The sequence below is a fragment of the Choristoneura fumiferana genome, chromosome 2 (genome assembly GCF_025370935.1).
Source record: "Choristoneura fumiferana chromosome 2, NRCan_CFum_1, whole genome shotgun sequence".
In the NCBI taxonomy this organism is placed as follows: Eukaryota; Metazoa; Arthropoda; class Insecta; order Lepidoptera; family Tortricidae; genus Choristoneura; species Choristoneura fumiferana.
This window is the reverse complement of record NC_133473.1, coordinates 6357589-6374248: the sequence shown is the minus strand read 5'-3', so window position 1 is coordinate 6374248 and position 16660 is coordinate 6357589. Positions and strand designations below refer to the sequence as shown.

Here is a 16660-nt window from a genome sequence, read left to right as displayed (position 1 = left end):
ATATTTCGAGATTTTATTAACCTTCCATGTAAATTAACAAATTTTAAATACCTAAATAGATAGACTTGGCAATCGCACTAAACAATCTAATTTAACATGTATTTGTGAGATACATTGTGTATTCTGTGGTACCATCAGTGGTACTATCTGATGGTACCACGGTAAAGAAGAGTGTTTTCATGCGATGCCAAGCCAATCTATTTATTTAAAACATAAAAGATTTTTTTTATATTGGTATGGCTATGAGATGTTGTCAGGTTAGCTAATTACGTAATAAATAACTTGGTATTACATGGTTCTCACAACTTTTAACGGTAAAAGAACTGAGTTGCGAGACTTATTTTTTTTTACAATTTATGTTTTTTATTGGCATATTATATTCATGACAATTTTTCTTCTTCGTCAGCCCATTGCGTGTCGGCATCCAGCAGATCACGCCTTTTTTCTCCGTCTCTCACACACACACACACACAAAAATAGGCCTTCAGTTAGTCTTTCTAAAATTTACAAAACTTTTTTCTAAAATATTTTTGCTACAACGTACAAATTGTACGTAGGTTCAAATAAATTACAGTACTGTAGTAATTCTTCCTTAATAGTGACCAAATAAAAAAATCTAAAACCCGACTGCCTTAAAAACTAAAAGGAAGAAATTAAGTCTAGTGGTCTAGAACTCTGTCAAGTAACTAATTTAAAGTTCAAGAGTCGGGCCCATTACCAAGAACTTTTGAACTGGTCACGATTTGAATGGGTCCCGACTGTTGCACTTTAAATTAGTTAAATAGTAGCTTTCATTTGATACCCATATTGTTACAATACAAAATATTTTTTCTTATTCCTACGCCATATTGATTCTTATTTTCAGTTTTTACTAGCCAGTTTTATTGTTTTTTTTTTATAAGTTTTAATTGGACGATCCCTTGGTAGTGACATTATTATTGTAATTTTATTTTTATTTTTTATGCACACAACTATGACGATCCCGAGTGGAGAACCGTTTCGAATTTTAATTGATTTATTGATTTTTGATTATTTTATTCAATTTTAACATTTTGTGACATTTAATTCTTTTCCAATTTAATCTTTTGTGTATTCTTGACCATTTCAGTGTAAATTCTCGTAACTTTTTTTTTTTTTTTATTTATTCCAACAAAAAATAATTAATTAATCAAATCTAATATAATCCATACTAATATTATAAATACGAAAGTGTGTTTGTGTGTTTGGTCGGAGCGACGGATCGACGTGATTTTTGGCATAGAGATGGTTTATGGGCCCGAGAGTGACATAGGCTACTTTTATCCCGGAAAAATGCACAGTTCCCGAGGGAACAGCGCGCGATAACCGAATACCACGCGGGCGGAGCCGCGAGCAAAGCTAGTCTAATCATATTTTTTTTCGCAGACGCCATATTGAAAAATTATATACCCTACCCTACCTATGCTATGTCACTCCAACAGTTATGGCAATCCCAATGATACCTCGTATGTTAACTCCATGCAGCCGTTTAGGCTGCAGCGAGGACCAAAGAAATGGGCATACATATAACCCACATACATACATATTATACATACGCTCGAAAAACATAACCCTCCTTCGGCCAGTCGGGTAAAATAACCAGTTAAAATTTTGAAAACACGTAAGTACTTACCTACCTAATTAAGTTTTGGGTAGCAGTTTTAATAACAAGGTTTTGGACTCTTAAATGAAATGCTGTATCAGTCTTCTAAAGAGGCAGTTAAATACATTTTAAGGGTCATTACTGAATATAATTGGGTTAATTACATTACAGGTGAAATTATATCCTTCGTTATTTAATAGCTCGGAGGCTCGGAGGCACATAAGTGAGTTAAACTGATTAGTAATTTCCATACCTGTACTTGTATGAACGAGAAATCGATTAAGGCCCTTGTTCGAATAAAACTCCATAAAGAAAGTACGTATAGGTAACTATACTGAAATCCTTTAGTGTTATTTTATGAGACGAAGAGTACGAATTGCTGCAACTCTGTATGCAGAGAAATAAGAAAATAAAAAACCTAGAAGAAGGCGTACAGCCGAGGAAACTGGCTTTCTAGGGTGAAACCATTTCACATTCAGCAGGTGGTAGGACCTTGTGCAAGGTATTGAGGTAATCCCATCTTAGGGCCTCTAGGTTGGCAACGGCATCTGCATAACTCCTGGTGTTCGGATGTTTTGGGCGGTGGTGATCTCTTACCATCAGGAGACCCACTTGCTCGTTTTCCATCCAGTCAAATAAAAATATATATATAAATATACATTCAATTTCACGATGATTTAATAGGCATATGCACAGAATGTCCACATGTTGTATGCAGTGAAAAGGTCCACTCTGGTATCTAAAACGTTTTCATCATACATAATTATGTACCTCATGGCCCATGGCTGAAAAATCATAGGATATGGTTTATGGATTTTTGTGATCTGAATTAAAGTCAAACAATATAAATATTTGAAATACTAGAACTTGGTTTTAATCACTCGCAAACTGGAATCAGTTATCTTTCTATTTTAAGTTATTTTTCAGACTATATCTGATTGTTGCTGAATTTTATTCAGGTGTTAAACCGTGAAATTAACATAGGTAGTGTGATTTTCTCATTAAAAACTTGGCCAATTTTTTTAAATCAGCGTCAAATATTGAGCAAACAACGACCCGTTTATTCTAAAAACTCTGAAAAATTAAACCATTCTTCAATTTTAATCCATACCAATTGTCTCAATAGAACAACTACTATTGTCTCTCATAAAGAGCTAACGGAAAATATTACTCATTTAGAAATGGAAAGAAGTGTTCAGAGTTTCAAAACATATTTGGACACTTTGGGACTTTATCCATTGTATATAGGAAGGCAATTGTTTGAAATTAAAACATTCAACTTCTAAACAAAACATCTGAAGTAAACTAGACATGTTTCCGTAGTAAAACTTACGACGGCGTTTATTATTTAAAGTGCACCCTCATTTTATCTTATCTAAGTGGTTATTGTACCATGCTAATTTTAGCGCAATTTAGTGAAGGGTAATGAACTCATTTACCTCCTTTACTACTTTTAATACTATTATTGGCCTCTAATCTTCTTTAATATATAAAAATGAAGCCCTATTTCCCTTGGTCACAGCATCGCGCGTGAACGGCTGGACCGATTTCGTTAATTCTTTTTTTGTTGTGTTTTTTATTGTCAGGAGAAGGTTGTTATTAAAAGAAGATTTAGAAAATTAAAAAAGAAACTGCACTGGGGGCGAAGCCGCGGTCACCAGCTAGTAATTTCATAATTTTAGACCGTAAAAACAGTTTCACAGTAGACGTCGACATATTATTAGGGTTTCATACCATAAAAAATGAAGAAAGGTATGCTTATAGGGTCGCTTCGTTGTTCGTTGTCTGTTATATATCGTTTCTTTTAGGTACGCGTAGACAAATCAAGTTGATATTAATATCAAAGTAAAACCTTAGGCAATAATTAAGTACTTGACTTTCTTTTTCTTAGAAATATTATAAATTTAAAGCTTCTTCATCATCTTCAAAACTGTGCTCATTAGCGTAAGTACAACTTGGACTTGCTCTGATCAGATGCACGGGGAGTTCTAAGTCTATGACCGCTACATAGATTTCGACCCACCTAGCTCTACACCCATAATCTTTCTCTATTATTTGATTCAGATTTAAGCAAGTTCGCTTTAGGCAAGTACTCGATTGAGCCAAAGTGTGCACCTTAAATCTAATAAGTGAAATCCCCGAAGTGTCAGAGCCCGTCTAGCAACGAGGTTTTGCAGTTAGAGTAACTAACTTTACTCCTCGCTCGCACCAATTGAGCAAGTTTCCAGTGAAACTCGATTTTGCTCCACCGACTAATTTATCGGCGGCGTAGAATTACGAGTATATCATACTGTATTCAGATTCAATTAACGATACATTTAAATTGGTTAGTATAAAATGGATCCTAATTTTAGAAGCACCGAAAAAATATCCCTCAGTATGCCGTTTCACTTTTGCGGGGACACACAAAATCGTGTATGTATTTTAATGTTTGCTTTTTTGTTTTCTTTTATTTTTCTTGTTTTTAAATTTTGTTGTATTTGTGTCTTTGTTCCTTAGGAACCACCAAAAGTATCAAGTAATTACTTTTACAGTTAGAAGATCTAATGTGAAAATATTACCGAAACTTTACATTTTCTCTCTTCTTCAAATAGTATTGTTTGTTACTAGTGGCTTATCTTAAATTTTTGGTCTTCATCGTCGTCATCAGCCTACAGCAGTCCTCTGCTGCACATAGGCATCTTCCATGGCGCGCCACAACACTGTCTTCAGGCCCTCGCATCCATCCGCCGCCAGCGACCCTCTTAAGATCGTCCGTCCACCGTGCCTCAGGACGCCCTACTCTACGTTTTCCCGTCCGTGGTCTCCAATCGAGGACTCATCTGGTCCAGCGTTCATCGGTCTTGTGACAGACGTGGCCAGCCCAACGCCACTTCAGCGAACTAATTCTAAAAATAAAAATAAATTTATGGTCAGCGATCATCAAAGCTAAAATCGACTAATTTGGTTGGCTAATTCAGATTTCTGTTGAAATTTTAACTATACAAGTTACTTGAAACTGTTCATCCAGACTTATTCCTAGTTGAATTTGACACAACTATGAATCGAAATCCAAGTTCTCATACTTTACGAGACCTTCAGATTTACAAAAAGTCTCCCCCTACATCTAAGTTTTCAGTGAAAATTGTTCTGGCTCTAGTTGCAAACAGAACTTTGTATAGGTACATGATGTCTTAAAAGATTTGTTACTCCGACTATTTGGGGTACGGCACGGAGAGACGGAGCCGATGTGATGCATTATTCATAGTGTGCTAATCGATCACACACTGTGTCTGCCGTATTTATTAGGATAGACAAACCTTAAGTAACTAGTGCAGATGAATCAGGGCGCGAAGGGAATAATCTTTTAAACTGATTAGATTGCTTGCGTGATACACACTTTTTAAGCTGGTCTGCAAAAACGGAATCCTTGTATAGGATCACATTGTTGTCCGTCTATCAATACCCTTTTTTCAGAAACGCGCGCTGAAATTAATATCAAAAACTGAACTGCTACTCCTTAAAGAAGTGAAGTAATCAAACTTCTAAGCCAACGCAATCAAAAGACACATTTAATAAAAAAGGTGTTTCCATACAAATTGCCGGAGAATCAAAACAAAAAATGGGGTAATTCCAGTTGTTCTAGAAACTTGAGATTTGGTAGAAAAAAATCACCACCAAAAAAATTCGAAAATCTTAATTTTTTTAATTAAAAATCACCCCACACTGCCAACAGGATGCAGGTTGTACCTACTTAGTTAGAGGTTGGGTAGGTAGGTAGAGCGGCTGTTTTATATACTGGATATATATTTGTACGGAACTCTCGGTGTACGAGTCTGATTCGCACATGGCCGGTTTTAAATTTAAAGATGAAGAGGTGAAACGTAATATCAAGTGATCTTGCCCGCTCATTTAGTTATTAATATATTGGCGAGCAAATATAACAACTGCACTTTCTTTAAAATGCTGTATTTTATCATAACTTGGAACGTTAGGAAGTTTTTAAATGGTTTATTGTCATATTTGTCGTGCTTGTGTACCTCATTTGCTTTAGTAGATTATGTTCTTCTTTTCCCTTTTAAAGTGCCTATAAACAATCACCATTAATATCAACATCTGCAGCATCTGTAAATTAAGATGTATAATTATGTAAACAGATAAAATATTTACGAGAACTGAATCTATACAACACGTGTAAGTTTTATTGACTACGTACTGGATTATTTATCATTTTAATGTCTTGCTAAGTTTAATGCTTCTAAATGTAACGTGACTCGCTTTTAAGTAGATTAAGTTCAAAAATATTTAATTGGATAAGACTGATTAGCAGCATAATACATGGTTATAGCTTGGCAGATTGTTGCAAAGTAAACTAATGTAATGTCAGTAGTTTATCTTACTATTCGAAGAACTAACTTGTAACTCGTTACCACTTTCACTACTTATTTATGACTTTTATTTTAAACTCACTCTTTGTCGGTCTTCTTATGCACTAACAAGTTGACTGGTACATATCCATTAGACAGACCTAATACCTTAACGTTTGTTAATTGTATTTATTGATTTATTTTTGTAAAATTTAAATAATTACTTTTATGAATTAAATTCGGGTTTTGTTCTGCGACGATGTCGTCCCGTGACCATGGCGCATGCAATTCGGCCCACAATTGGCAGTTATCGCGTAACAAACAGACAAAAGAACATACAGACGAACCTGCACTTTTTTTCGAAGTCGGTTGAAATCGAATTGATGTCGGAATCGTGAATCGCTGGTCGTTGCAAGGAGCCTTACGACAGCTCCCCAGAGAGACAGACAGAGCCAGCCTGAATCTTAATCGCGAGAGATCGACCTAATTTCCTCCGAACCCTTTGGGATACGTGAGAAAATATTGTTCTTGCTTTCATCCGTTTCGGGGAAAATTGTATTTTATTAATGAATATTTCGATTTTCGAATGTTAAAAACATGCAAGTACGAGTTCGTCCCACATGCCAAGGAGTCGCGTCTTACGTGCTCGTAGCCTTAGCTTGAACCCACGACCACAATCATCTAGGTACACAGAATAATGAGGTTGTATGTATCTTCTACGTACGTATGAAACTGTAGCATCTTCTTGCGCCGTGTAATTTCAGTAGTGAATCTAACATCATGCCATGCAAACAATCGTTTACCATTTATAAACTCATGCTGTCACTCCAACACGGAGAGCCCTTTGATTTTTGATCCCCTTGCATATTTGGAGACAGAGTATGCCCTCGTCAAGTCGAGCACAAGACAACCTGCCATACCATCTTTCCTCGAACCATTTCGACGTATAATTCAAGCCTCTGTCTTGCACTGGGATAAAGTGGAATGCTGAATTCTGGTCATTTGATAAGCTAAAAGTACTCTTGAGGGTATTTCAATACAATAGTTTTATACGTTCCGAAGTTGTAGAGTAGCAAATTAAATACCGATATTGACTTACTGATATTTAGACCAAGAATAAGAATTATGAAAAGTGAACTGGTACTTCCACAAAACCTAGAAAGCTCAAATTTGGCTCAGATCAGATCAGCCACGATAGTTATCTAAAGTGCCGAGAGGCACTGATAATTTACATATTTGTTTTGTTGGCCTAGCTTTGTAAGGTTTTGTCCCACACTTTCTTACCGGGGTGAACGAAAGGGATGAAAGTTTAAATGTCGCAATAAACGCTAGTGTGCTATTGATTATTGAAGTCACACGATCCTCAATGACATAATAAACAGTTACGCGTACTTAACTAAATGTGCGGTAGAAAGCGTGTTGTTACAGTGATACACGCTTTGTTATGCGAATTATGTGTTTGACACGCTTTGTTAATGTGTTTAATTGATCATTCTAGTCATGTTGTTAGTCGCATTGCGTGGTATGCGTTATCCCTGAGTCAATAACATTGTCTGAATTTTAAGAAGGTCTTAAAAGGAGAAGGTGAATCTTAAAAAATAAATAAAAAGAAAATTCGTAGTCAACCCACTTGAATTAATATTTAACGTACATCCGGAATTTAGGTACAAAATAAAAATAAAAGTATGTGTGTAGTTTTTGGTGTAATTTTGAATATTTAATTTATGTTCTTAGTTGTATCTCCTTATTCATGAACGCTATTATGTTTTATCGTTCACTTTAATATTTGCCATTACTAGGCCATTACCAACATAGAACAAAAACAACATTTTGATAATATTATTGTTTTGTATCTTCTATGCATAGTAGACTCAATGCAAGAAGGTTTAACTCAAATAAAAATAGTATTTTTATTGGTCTAAATGGAAATAAGGAAGGCCGGTAAATACTTAATAAGTAGATACTTTAAATAAAACACATGAACATGGAACGAGTTTAATTACTAAGTATGTTAATTATTATCGCCAAGTGCGGCAGTAAACATTAAGCATTAGGTAAACATCAAACACCCGGAATTAAAATGAAATTTTAAACTTTTAAATGCAGTTTACTGAAAATAGTTGACCTCACTATTTTGAATGATTGTCAGTGGTTTCTTAAAATAAATAATAGATGAACGGCAGTATTGTAGTGTTTTAGTCCAAGTCAATATAGCCTGAGATACCTTAGAATAGATAGAACCGTGACGTCAATAGAAGATTCTGTTTCAAAAGTCATATTTTGACCAAAACGCAATTACATAGGTGGGATCTAATCCTAATAGATCATCACAAAAGCTAATATTAATAATGACATAACATAATCTGCTTACTCTGGGTCAATTGGTGTCACGTGTCTCCTTATAAATATATATTTTCCGATCACCGAATATTTTACCGAATCACTCATTATTTTTCCAAATAACCAAGTTATTTGAGCTCAATGTTCCAATTAATGTACGAGTAGAAATCGAATAAGCAATGAAGTACTTCACAATCTCAGAACGAGGCAGCTGCTATGGAGCAGGTTCTTCAACGGAGTGTGCTCTAGAATTCATTGTAATGTAAAACTTGCCGAGTCGAAGGTTCTCTGAGTGTCAAACTTATAATTCAGTTTACTGTGTTCACATACATACATACTCGTAATGTAGTAATGCTAGACATGGAGCTCGCAACAATATTTTATGCCATTTTAAAGGATTGGTTTGCTTATATCAATTTGACTTACATATTATTATCTTTGTCTTATTTAAATCCTACGTGATCATTAATAATAAATAAATAAATATCACAGGAGACTTGACACCAATTGGCCTAGTCCCAAAGCAAGCAAAGCGTGTTATGGGTACTAGGCAACGGATAAACATACTTAAATAGATAGATACATACTTAAATACATATTAAACGTCCAAGACCCGAGAACAAACATTCGTATTCTTCACACAAATATCTGCCCCGAACGGGAATCGAACCCGGGACTTCAAGCTTTGTAGTCAGGTTCTCTAAGCACTGAGCTATCTGGTCGTATGTATAAATATGGGAAAAATTTACACCAATTGATCTAGTCCCAAACTAAGCAAAGCTTGTACTATGGGTACCTACTAAGCAATGGATAATATAGATAAATAAAATACATACTAAACATCCAAGACCCAAGAACAAATATTCGTAGGTACCTATTCCATCCATCCATCCATAGCAGCCCTTAGTTCGTCCGTCTTCGGACATACGCCTCCTCTCCATTTCTCCACGCCTGGGATCCTGGAGTTACCTATTATTCACACCATATTATCTGCCCCGATCGAGAGTTGAACACGTGACCTCAAGCTTCATTGTCAGGTTTGCTAACCCCTGGGCTATCCGGTTGACCAAAACGCCTATTTTTTATTTTGCCTACTGAATTACCTACACTTTTTTAAAAATTTGCTTGCACTCCCTTTTCTACGTAAAAAATACTGAAGCGGAAATAAAAACCGCCATCATCATGGCGTTCCTCTTTGATTTTATCAACACTTACACCATCCATTGATTAGTGTTAACTGGCGGTTAGGTGTGATGCCGTCTCTATTTGTTTTGTTCGAATAGACGGAGACGGCATCACATTTAACCGTCGGTTAACGCTAATCAATGGATGGTGAAACAGCCCCTTAATTCGTTGTTGTATTTCGTTTTTCCTGGCAACGTCTTGGTTTAGTAAATGGTGAGAGGGGGGGGAGGGGGGGTTGAGGGAAATTAGAAAGGACTGTATTACGGTGGGAGATGGGAAACTCAACGATCATCCAGACGTTGTCGATACGGATTTACGGTTTAATATCTCCGCTCGGGAAGTTGACGAGCCCGAGACAATTCGTAAATGTTGACGTAGAAAATACACAACGGCTTGCTCAATAGATTTTGCTTATTTATTTTTAAATATTGTTAGGAAGGTAAGTAAAGCATTGTCTTGAAAAATCTTTATATATCTGTGTTTTCTGTACTGCTTACTATGAACGATATTTTTAGGCGCATTGTATAGATGAAGCTACCGTTGGATAATTTTCGATTGCCTGGTCTTAAGTCCGTTGCGTTGAAAATAATATCTTCATGTAGTGGTAGGCAGATTGTGTTTTGAACTATGAGGGCGTAAAACATTTTAGGGGGTCATAGTAAAGACTTAAGTATACGACGACGACGATGACGAGCGGATAGCCAAGTAGTTAGAGAACCTGACTACGAAGCTTGAGGTCCCGGGTTCGGTCCCTGGCCGGGGCAAATATTTGCATCAATAATACGAATGTTTGTTCTCGGGTCTTGGACGTTTAATATGTATTTAAGTATGTGTTTATCTATATAAGTATGTTTATTCGTTGCCTAGTATTATAATACAAACTTTCCTTGGTTAGGAACTGGGTCAATTGATGTCAATTGTTCCATGATATTTATTTATATAATTAAGACAGTTACTTCAAAACACTCGCATTATTGTTGTGTAAGCTTAATAAATACTAGCTTTTGCCTGCGACTTCGCCACAGGCTTCGTTACAGTTGCCGTGGTCACGAGTTGTAACGTTGCCGAAACGTCGAGGTAAATATTACTCGTGTAAAAATAGCGTGATAAGTCCCGTTACGGTATTTTGACTATTAGTATGGATATATTTTTATAAAATAAAAATAACTATTAGTGCAGGTACCCACCCGGGGGTCGCTACATCTTTTATTATATCGGAAGGGGTCGCGCTACACACAACTTTAAAATACTTTGCATGTCTTTCTGACAAAACATGTCGCACTATAAAATGTATACATTTAAACCATCTCCTTTGTACCATGTTTGAGCAAATAAAGGACTGATTGATTACTATTAAAAAGGATGACAGCGGTATAGGTGTATGCGTGTGTTCGTGTTAATATTTTTGTATTTCTTGACAATTATTGTTCGCATACGATACGGTCTCTTAAAAAATTATTAAAACAACAAAAAGTTATAATTCAAGTTGAGGAACAGATATTACATTTGATGTTTAGCAGCAATTATAATGTATAGTACAGTAGGTATCCAAACTAAACCTATGTCTGAAAAAGATATCTATTTATCTGTTATGGATAACGCATAAATTCTGTAAAATAATTCATTTTTAAACAACCATGACGTTGATTAGTTATTTGCATTTACATTTATCTCATTATTGCCACTGATTACATTGCTTAAGGTTTAATTTATCAGATAACTTGATAATACAATCTTAATCTAATTCTACCTAATAAAAAGTTCAGTGCGGCCAGGAGTTGGCCGTAGCCTGTGTCGTTTTGTGTATTTTAGTCTGGTAAGTATCTTGTTTAAATACTTTTTACTAGAGTACCTACTGCAGAAAGGAGCCTTACGTTTAAGGAGTGTGAGTATGTATGTTTGCACATACAACGTATTTCTACCCCTTGGATAAACATGAATAGAACATGTTGATTGGGGTTTTTCTAACATCTGCATTGCTCTTCATCTTCCATTTGATTCCTCACCCAACGTAGACTGGCCTCACAGTAAGTGTCATAATAAATAATAATAAATAAATGAATTCCTTTGTCAAGCAATGCGATTTTACTATGACTTTTTGTACGAAAAGGTTCCATAGTGGGTCACGATTCAGTTGGTGCAAAAGTACATTGTCTTTGTGTGTAGTGCGTTTGCCACAGTACGGTAGTACACAGTACATGACAATATCAGTAGTATTAAGTAATGGAGAAATTACTGATTTATGATTTAAACTTCAGATCATACGAGTACGTTAATTTTATTTTGTAAATATTTTTTCTTTACATATTAATCCTATGAGATAATCCATACTTATATTATAAATGCGAAAGTGTGTGTGTGTTTGTATGTTTGTCCGTCTTTCACGTCGAAACGGAGCAACGGATCGACGTGATTTTTGCCATAGAGATGGTTTATGGGCCAGAGAGTGAATACGCAACTTTTTATCCCGGAAAAATGCACAGTTCCCGAGGGAACAGCGCGCGATAACCTAATTCCACGCGGGCGAAGCCGCGGGCAAAAGCTAGTTAACAATAATATTAGAACATTCAAGAGAAGGAACTCTACTCGGGATTTTGATCATTGTCCAGAGAGTAGATACACGTTGCATAGTATTATTATGTATGTATCTGGAAACTCATTTTAAGGTGATTGATCTGATAGATTTTAACAAAATGAGGTATCTAGAGGGGTCCTAATTATTTGAGTAACATTTAAATACTTTATACTATTATCTATCTAGAAGAAAGATACGTTATCACTAAGTAATTACTAAAAGGCTACTTTTTGTCCCGGAAAAGTGTAAAGTTCCCCTTTTCCAAAAAATGTGCAGAAAGATGCTGGAAAGAGACAGTAAAGTATGTTTTCGTCAGAATAAGTACAGGCAGGGACACGGCGCGGAGGACAGATAGCCGTTGGGGCAGTAAAGTTCTCGAATGGAGACCGCGGATCGGCAAGCAGCCGTCCACCAAAGATGGACGGATGACCTGATTAAAGCCGCAGGTTCACGGTGGATGCAGTTCACTTTCAACCGCAGCAACTGGCGGCCTATGGGAGAGGCCGTTGCTCAACACAGCTTATATGATGATAATAATAATTAATGGCTTGCTCTGAAAACGAGGTTTCAAACAATCAATTAGGCGCACGCGGTTTCAACCAATCAATTTATTGTAATTATTAATAATAATTATTAACACTAATTCGCAAGGTATTTTCCATGATAGGTAGGCTAGGTACGTATACTTATCATGGTTTTGTTTTTCCTCATTGTGTGTTCTCTAGCTACGTAATTGATTAAGTAGATCACGCACCGAACCGTTAAGTTGAATCGTATTTCCGAATTTCCGTTACGTGATAATGTTTGGTTACGCACTACTTAGTTCACTGAGAAATAAATAGTTTTGACAATCGTTACCTTGTAACGACAACAATTTACGAATTAGGTAACTCGAGCGCAACAATACCAACACATAAAAGACAGCTGTTTTATATTTATGATGGTTTTTACTCGCGGTTTCGCTTCTTTTTGAAGTCGAACGAACAGAATCGTGAACCAAGGTAGGTTTTTCGCTGGAAATATCATGTTTGTACCGTAATATAATTCGTTTACACTATCCCGCAGGAACTATGCTAATTCCCAGGAAAAACTATGCCACGTGCTTTCCCAGGACTCAAAACTATCACTATACCAAAAGTCATATAAATCGGTTTAACGGTTTGAGCGTGAAGAGGTAACAGATACACTTCCACATTTATAATATTAGTATGAATGCCTAAGAAATTACCTTGAAATTGACAGACAAAGGGTTTCCTTCGGGTACGTGACTCAGTTTCCAAGACTGTAGCATTTGGTCATGAATTGAAATTCCAAGATTATTCTAAATTCTCATGAGGATTCCAAAAAAATATTTCGTGATGTGAGATTTCAAGTTTAAAAATTAACGGTTTGGATTTTGAGATGTCAAATGTGTAAATGTGTCCTAGTCCCGTGCATACATCGGAATAAAAAGCATCCTATTTGTTATTCCAGAAATCCAAAATATCTGCACACAAAGTTTCATGAAAATGCATCAAGTCGTTTCAGTTTAAAAGAAGAACAATAAACGCAGACGCGATATTCGATTATTTATAGGATCTAGGTGAAGAATTTTTGAAGAATTACTTCTACGGCTTTTTTTATCAAAAAATATACCTCGTTGAGTTTCTTGCCGGATTCTTCTCAACAGAGGTTTTTCCGAACCGGTGGTAGATTTTTTTTGACATTCATAAGTGCTTGTTATAGCCTAAATTGAATAAAGATATTTTTTTTTTTACTTTGAATGCAATGAGTGACTGAAACATATAGTAAACAAGGCAAATTGCCTTTTTAAGAACTGGGTTATAGTCATTGAAGTTCATTACGTTTTCGTGCCGTTCATGGCTGGTTAAAAAGTTATACTTTGATAATGATAACCCTGACTGGTTTTTTGGAGTCTTTTTGTATTTTTTATTTCAACTCCAAATTTGTTACTTTTACGGGTATCCCGTGAAACCATATCGAAAATACAAATTGAGACATGGATGCACAGAAAAACCAGAAAAAGAGACCAGCGCTGGGAATCGAACCCAGGTCCTCTACACCACCGCTGGACAGGAGCCTAGATTCCTGTGGCTGTTGCTGAGGACCTGGGTTCGATTCCCAGCGCTGGTCTCTTTTTCTGGTTTTTCTGTGCATCCATGTCTCAGTTTGTATTTTCGAAATGATAACTCTATCACACTAATACATACTATGACATATCAAATTACTTTTGAGCAAATTTAAATTAGGAGCGTACTATAATAACACTCTTTTAATGGATTAAAGTTGTCAATAATAATTAAAAAAATATATGCATTTAAGATTACATAAAAATAGTTAGTATTCTTCATTACAGCTTTAAAATTAAATAAATAAATAAAATATCACGGGACAATTCACACCAATTGACCTAGTCCCAAAGTAAGCTTAGCAAAGCTTGTGTTATGGGTACTAAGCAACGGATAAATGTAATTATATAGATAGATACATACTTAAATACATAGTAAACACCCAAGACCCGAGAACAAACATTCGTATTTCTCATACAAATATCTGCCCCGACACGGGAATCGAACCCAGGACCTCAAGCTTCGTAGTCAGGTTCTCTAACCACTAGGCCATCTGGTCGTCTAAATTAATGAAATTGTTTAAAAAAAATAAACATTATTAAAATAATAATTAGCACGATATTTAACAATGAAATCAAAATTCACAGTAAAATAAAATAAAATAAAGTACAGCTCCTTTTTGTCAATGCTGGCTTGCTGTTGCCAAATATGCATGACGTAAGGTGTACGATATTCCCGCGTAATATTAAAAACAATTGAATGTTGTTTTTATTATTCGTGTAATGAAATAATACAGTAAAAGACAATAGATGGGCAAACTGCCAGTAATGTTCCGCTACGGTGAGGCTAGATAAGAATGAATGAAGGTTCGGAAGGAGAGTTGTTGGCGCACCACGTAACACTGACAAGAGCTTTTCCGACGTGAAAAGACAAAGAACGTCACGCGAAATATTTCGGATTCCACTTTAAAATTTATCGTCATGGGAAATGATAAAGGTCTAACTTCATATGAGTATACATATTTACTTGGGTTATTTCTTAGTTATGAAATGAAAGCAATGATACGGAAGTCGAATGATGCGACACCGTGGCAGCAAGCTAGTCTAAAACATATAAAATATATAATGAACGAACGAGCAAAGAAATCGCACTGTAGTTTTAATAAATTCATAAAACGAAAATTCTTAATACATATAGATTAGGATAAATAGTGAGTATTAAAAGTAAATTACTTTACGGCATCAATATTATCCTACGATAAATTTGTTAGATACTGGATGATATACATAGATAACATAATTACAACTTGATAGGTAGTATTCAAGTTACGATACGCCCCTTACTTTTGCTGTTATCAACATTTATTATTTTAAAATAAAATAGCTTAAGGGACATGATATAAAAATTTGAGCTGAAAAATGGCGTAAATGTAAATTATTTTTTTAATATTGGGTCGTAAGGGGCTGTGGCAGTCTCATATGTCCTTTACGACTCGGCTCATGTCGTTAAAAAAAAACCCAACAAATATAATAAAAGGGCGTATGGGTCAATTATTGTTTCATTGCCCTTTACACCCCAACATTTTATAACGAATAAGATAAAAAAGCAAGAAGTTGTTGGGCGTAACCTTACCGCCTGTACCTATTTCTTGTACCTAACATCAAAATACTAACGCGTCTACCTACCTTCCACGCGCCGAGCGTTTGCGCATTGCACATTCGGTCAGTCGTGTCAGACACGTCAAACACGGAGGACGTATTTGATTGCCTACGTTTGTTTTTGTCAACGCGCGTATTTTTTTATAAGATGCCAAAGCAAAACAAAAAAAGAAGATTAAGTTGATGGATCCCCTAATGGCTTGACGTCGAGCTAACATTTCCGTAATGGAATTTCAGTCAAGGATGTTGAGGTAAATTTCTCTTAGCTACTTTGTTTATTTTAAGCTGTCCTGACAGATCCTAATAAAGGAAGGCTGTGCCCAGCAGTGGGACGTATATAGGCCGAGATGATGATGCATACATAATAATAATTGGCCTGTATAATTAATTATGTATGTTGAGGGTTAAAAATGGTATAATCGGAACGTCGTAAGGGACATTAAAAAACAGCAATTTATAAAATAATAAATACTTTTATGGGCGTAAGGGTATAAAAAGCAAGAGCTAGAGTAAATTGTCGGTCGTAAGGGCAGTAGCAAACAGACATTTTAAAAAAGGTGTAATTGGTACGTCGTAAGGGGCATTAAACAACAGCAACTTATAAAATAAGGAATACTCTTATGGGCGTAAGGGACATCAAAAGCTAAAACTAGAGTAAATTGTTAGTCGTAAGGGACAGTAACAAACAGACATTTTAAAAATTGAGGTTACTTTATGGGTGTAACTTAAAGTAAAATACCTTGCTTGCTTCTTTTAGTTCATTAAATACCTTGTTAATGTTAAGTCGTAGGAGGCATCAAAACGGATGGTTTTTAGAACTTTTAGTGATTGAAACAACAACTCAAGCAAGCATACTCCCAAATGTG

The 16660-nt window shown here is 35.7% G+C and overlaps 1 protein-coding gene across 2 annotated transcripts in view; it reads left to right on the top strand.

The window, feature by feature from the left end:
• The window catches only part of LOC141441554 (venom dipeptidyl peptidase 4-like), a 123252-nt gene that overhangs the window by 10301 nt on the left and 96291 nt on the right, over positions 1 to 16660 (top strand). The window contains exon 1 of one of the 2 annotated variants that reach the window (XM_074106324.1): positions 11210 to 11308. The exons of the other annotated variant lie outside the window; for it this stretch is intronic. The gene's annotated coding sequence lies outside the window, so the exon portion shown is untranslated. Of the gene's footprint in view, positions 1 to 11209; positions 11309 to 16660 lie in introns of those variants that run through there. 2 annotated transcript variants of the gene reach the window in all.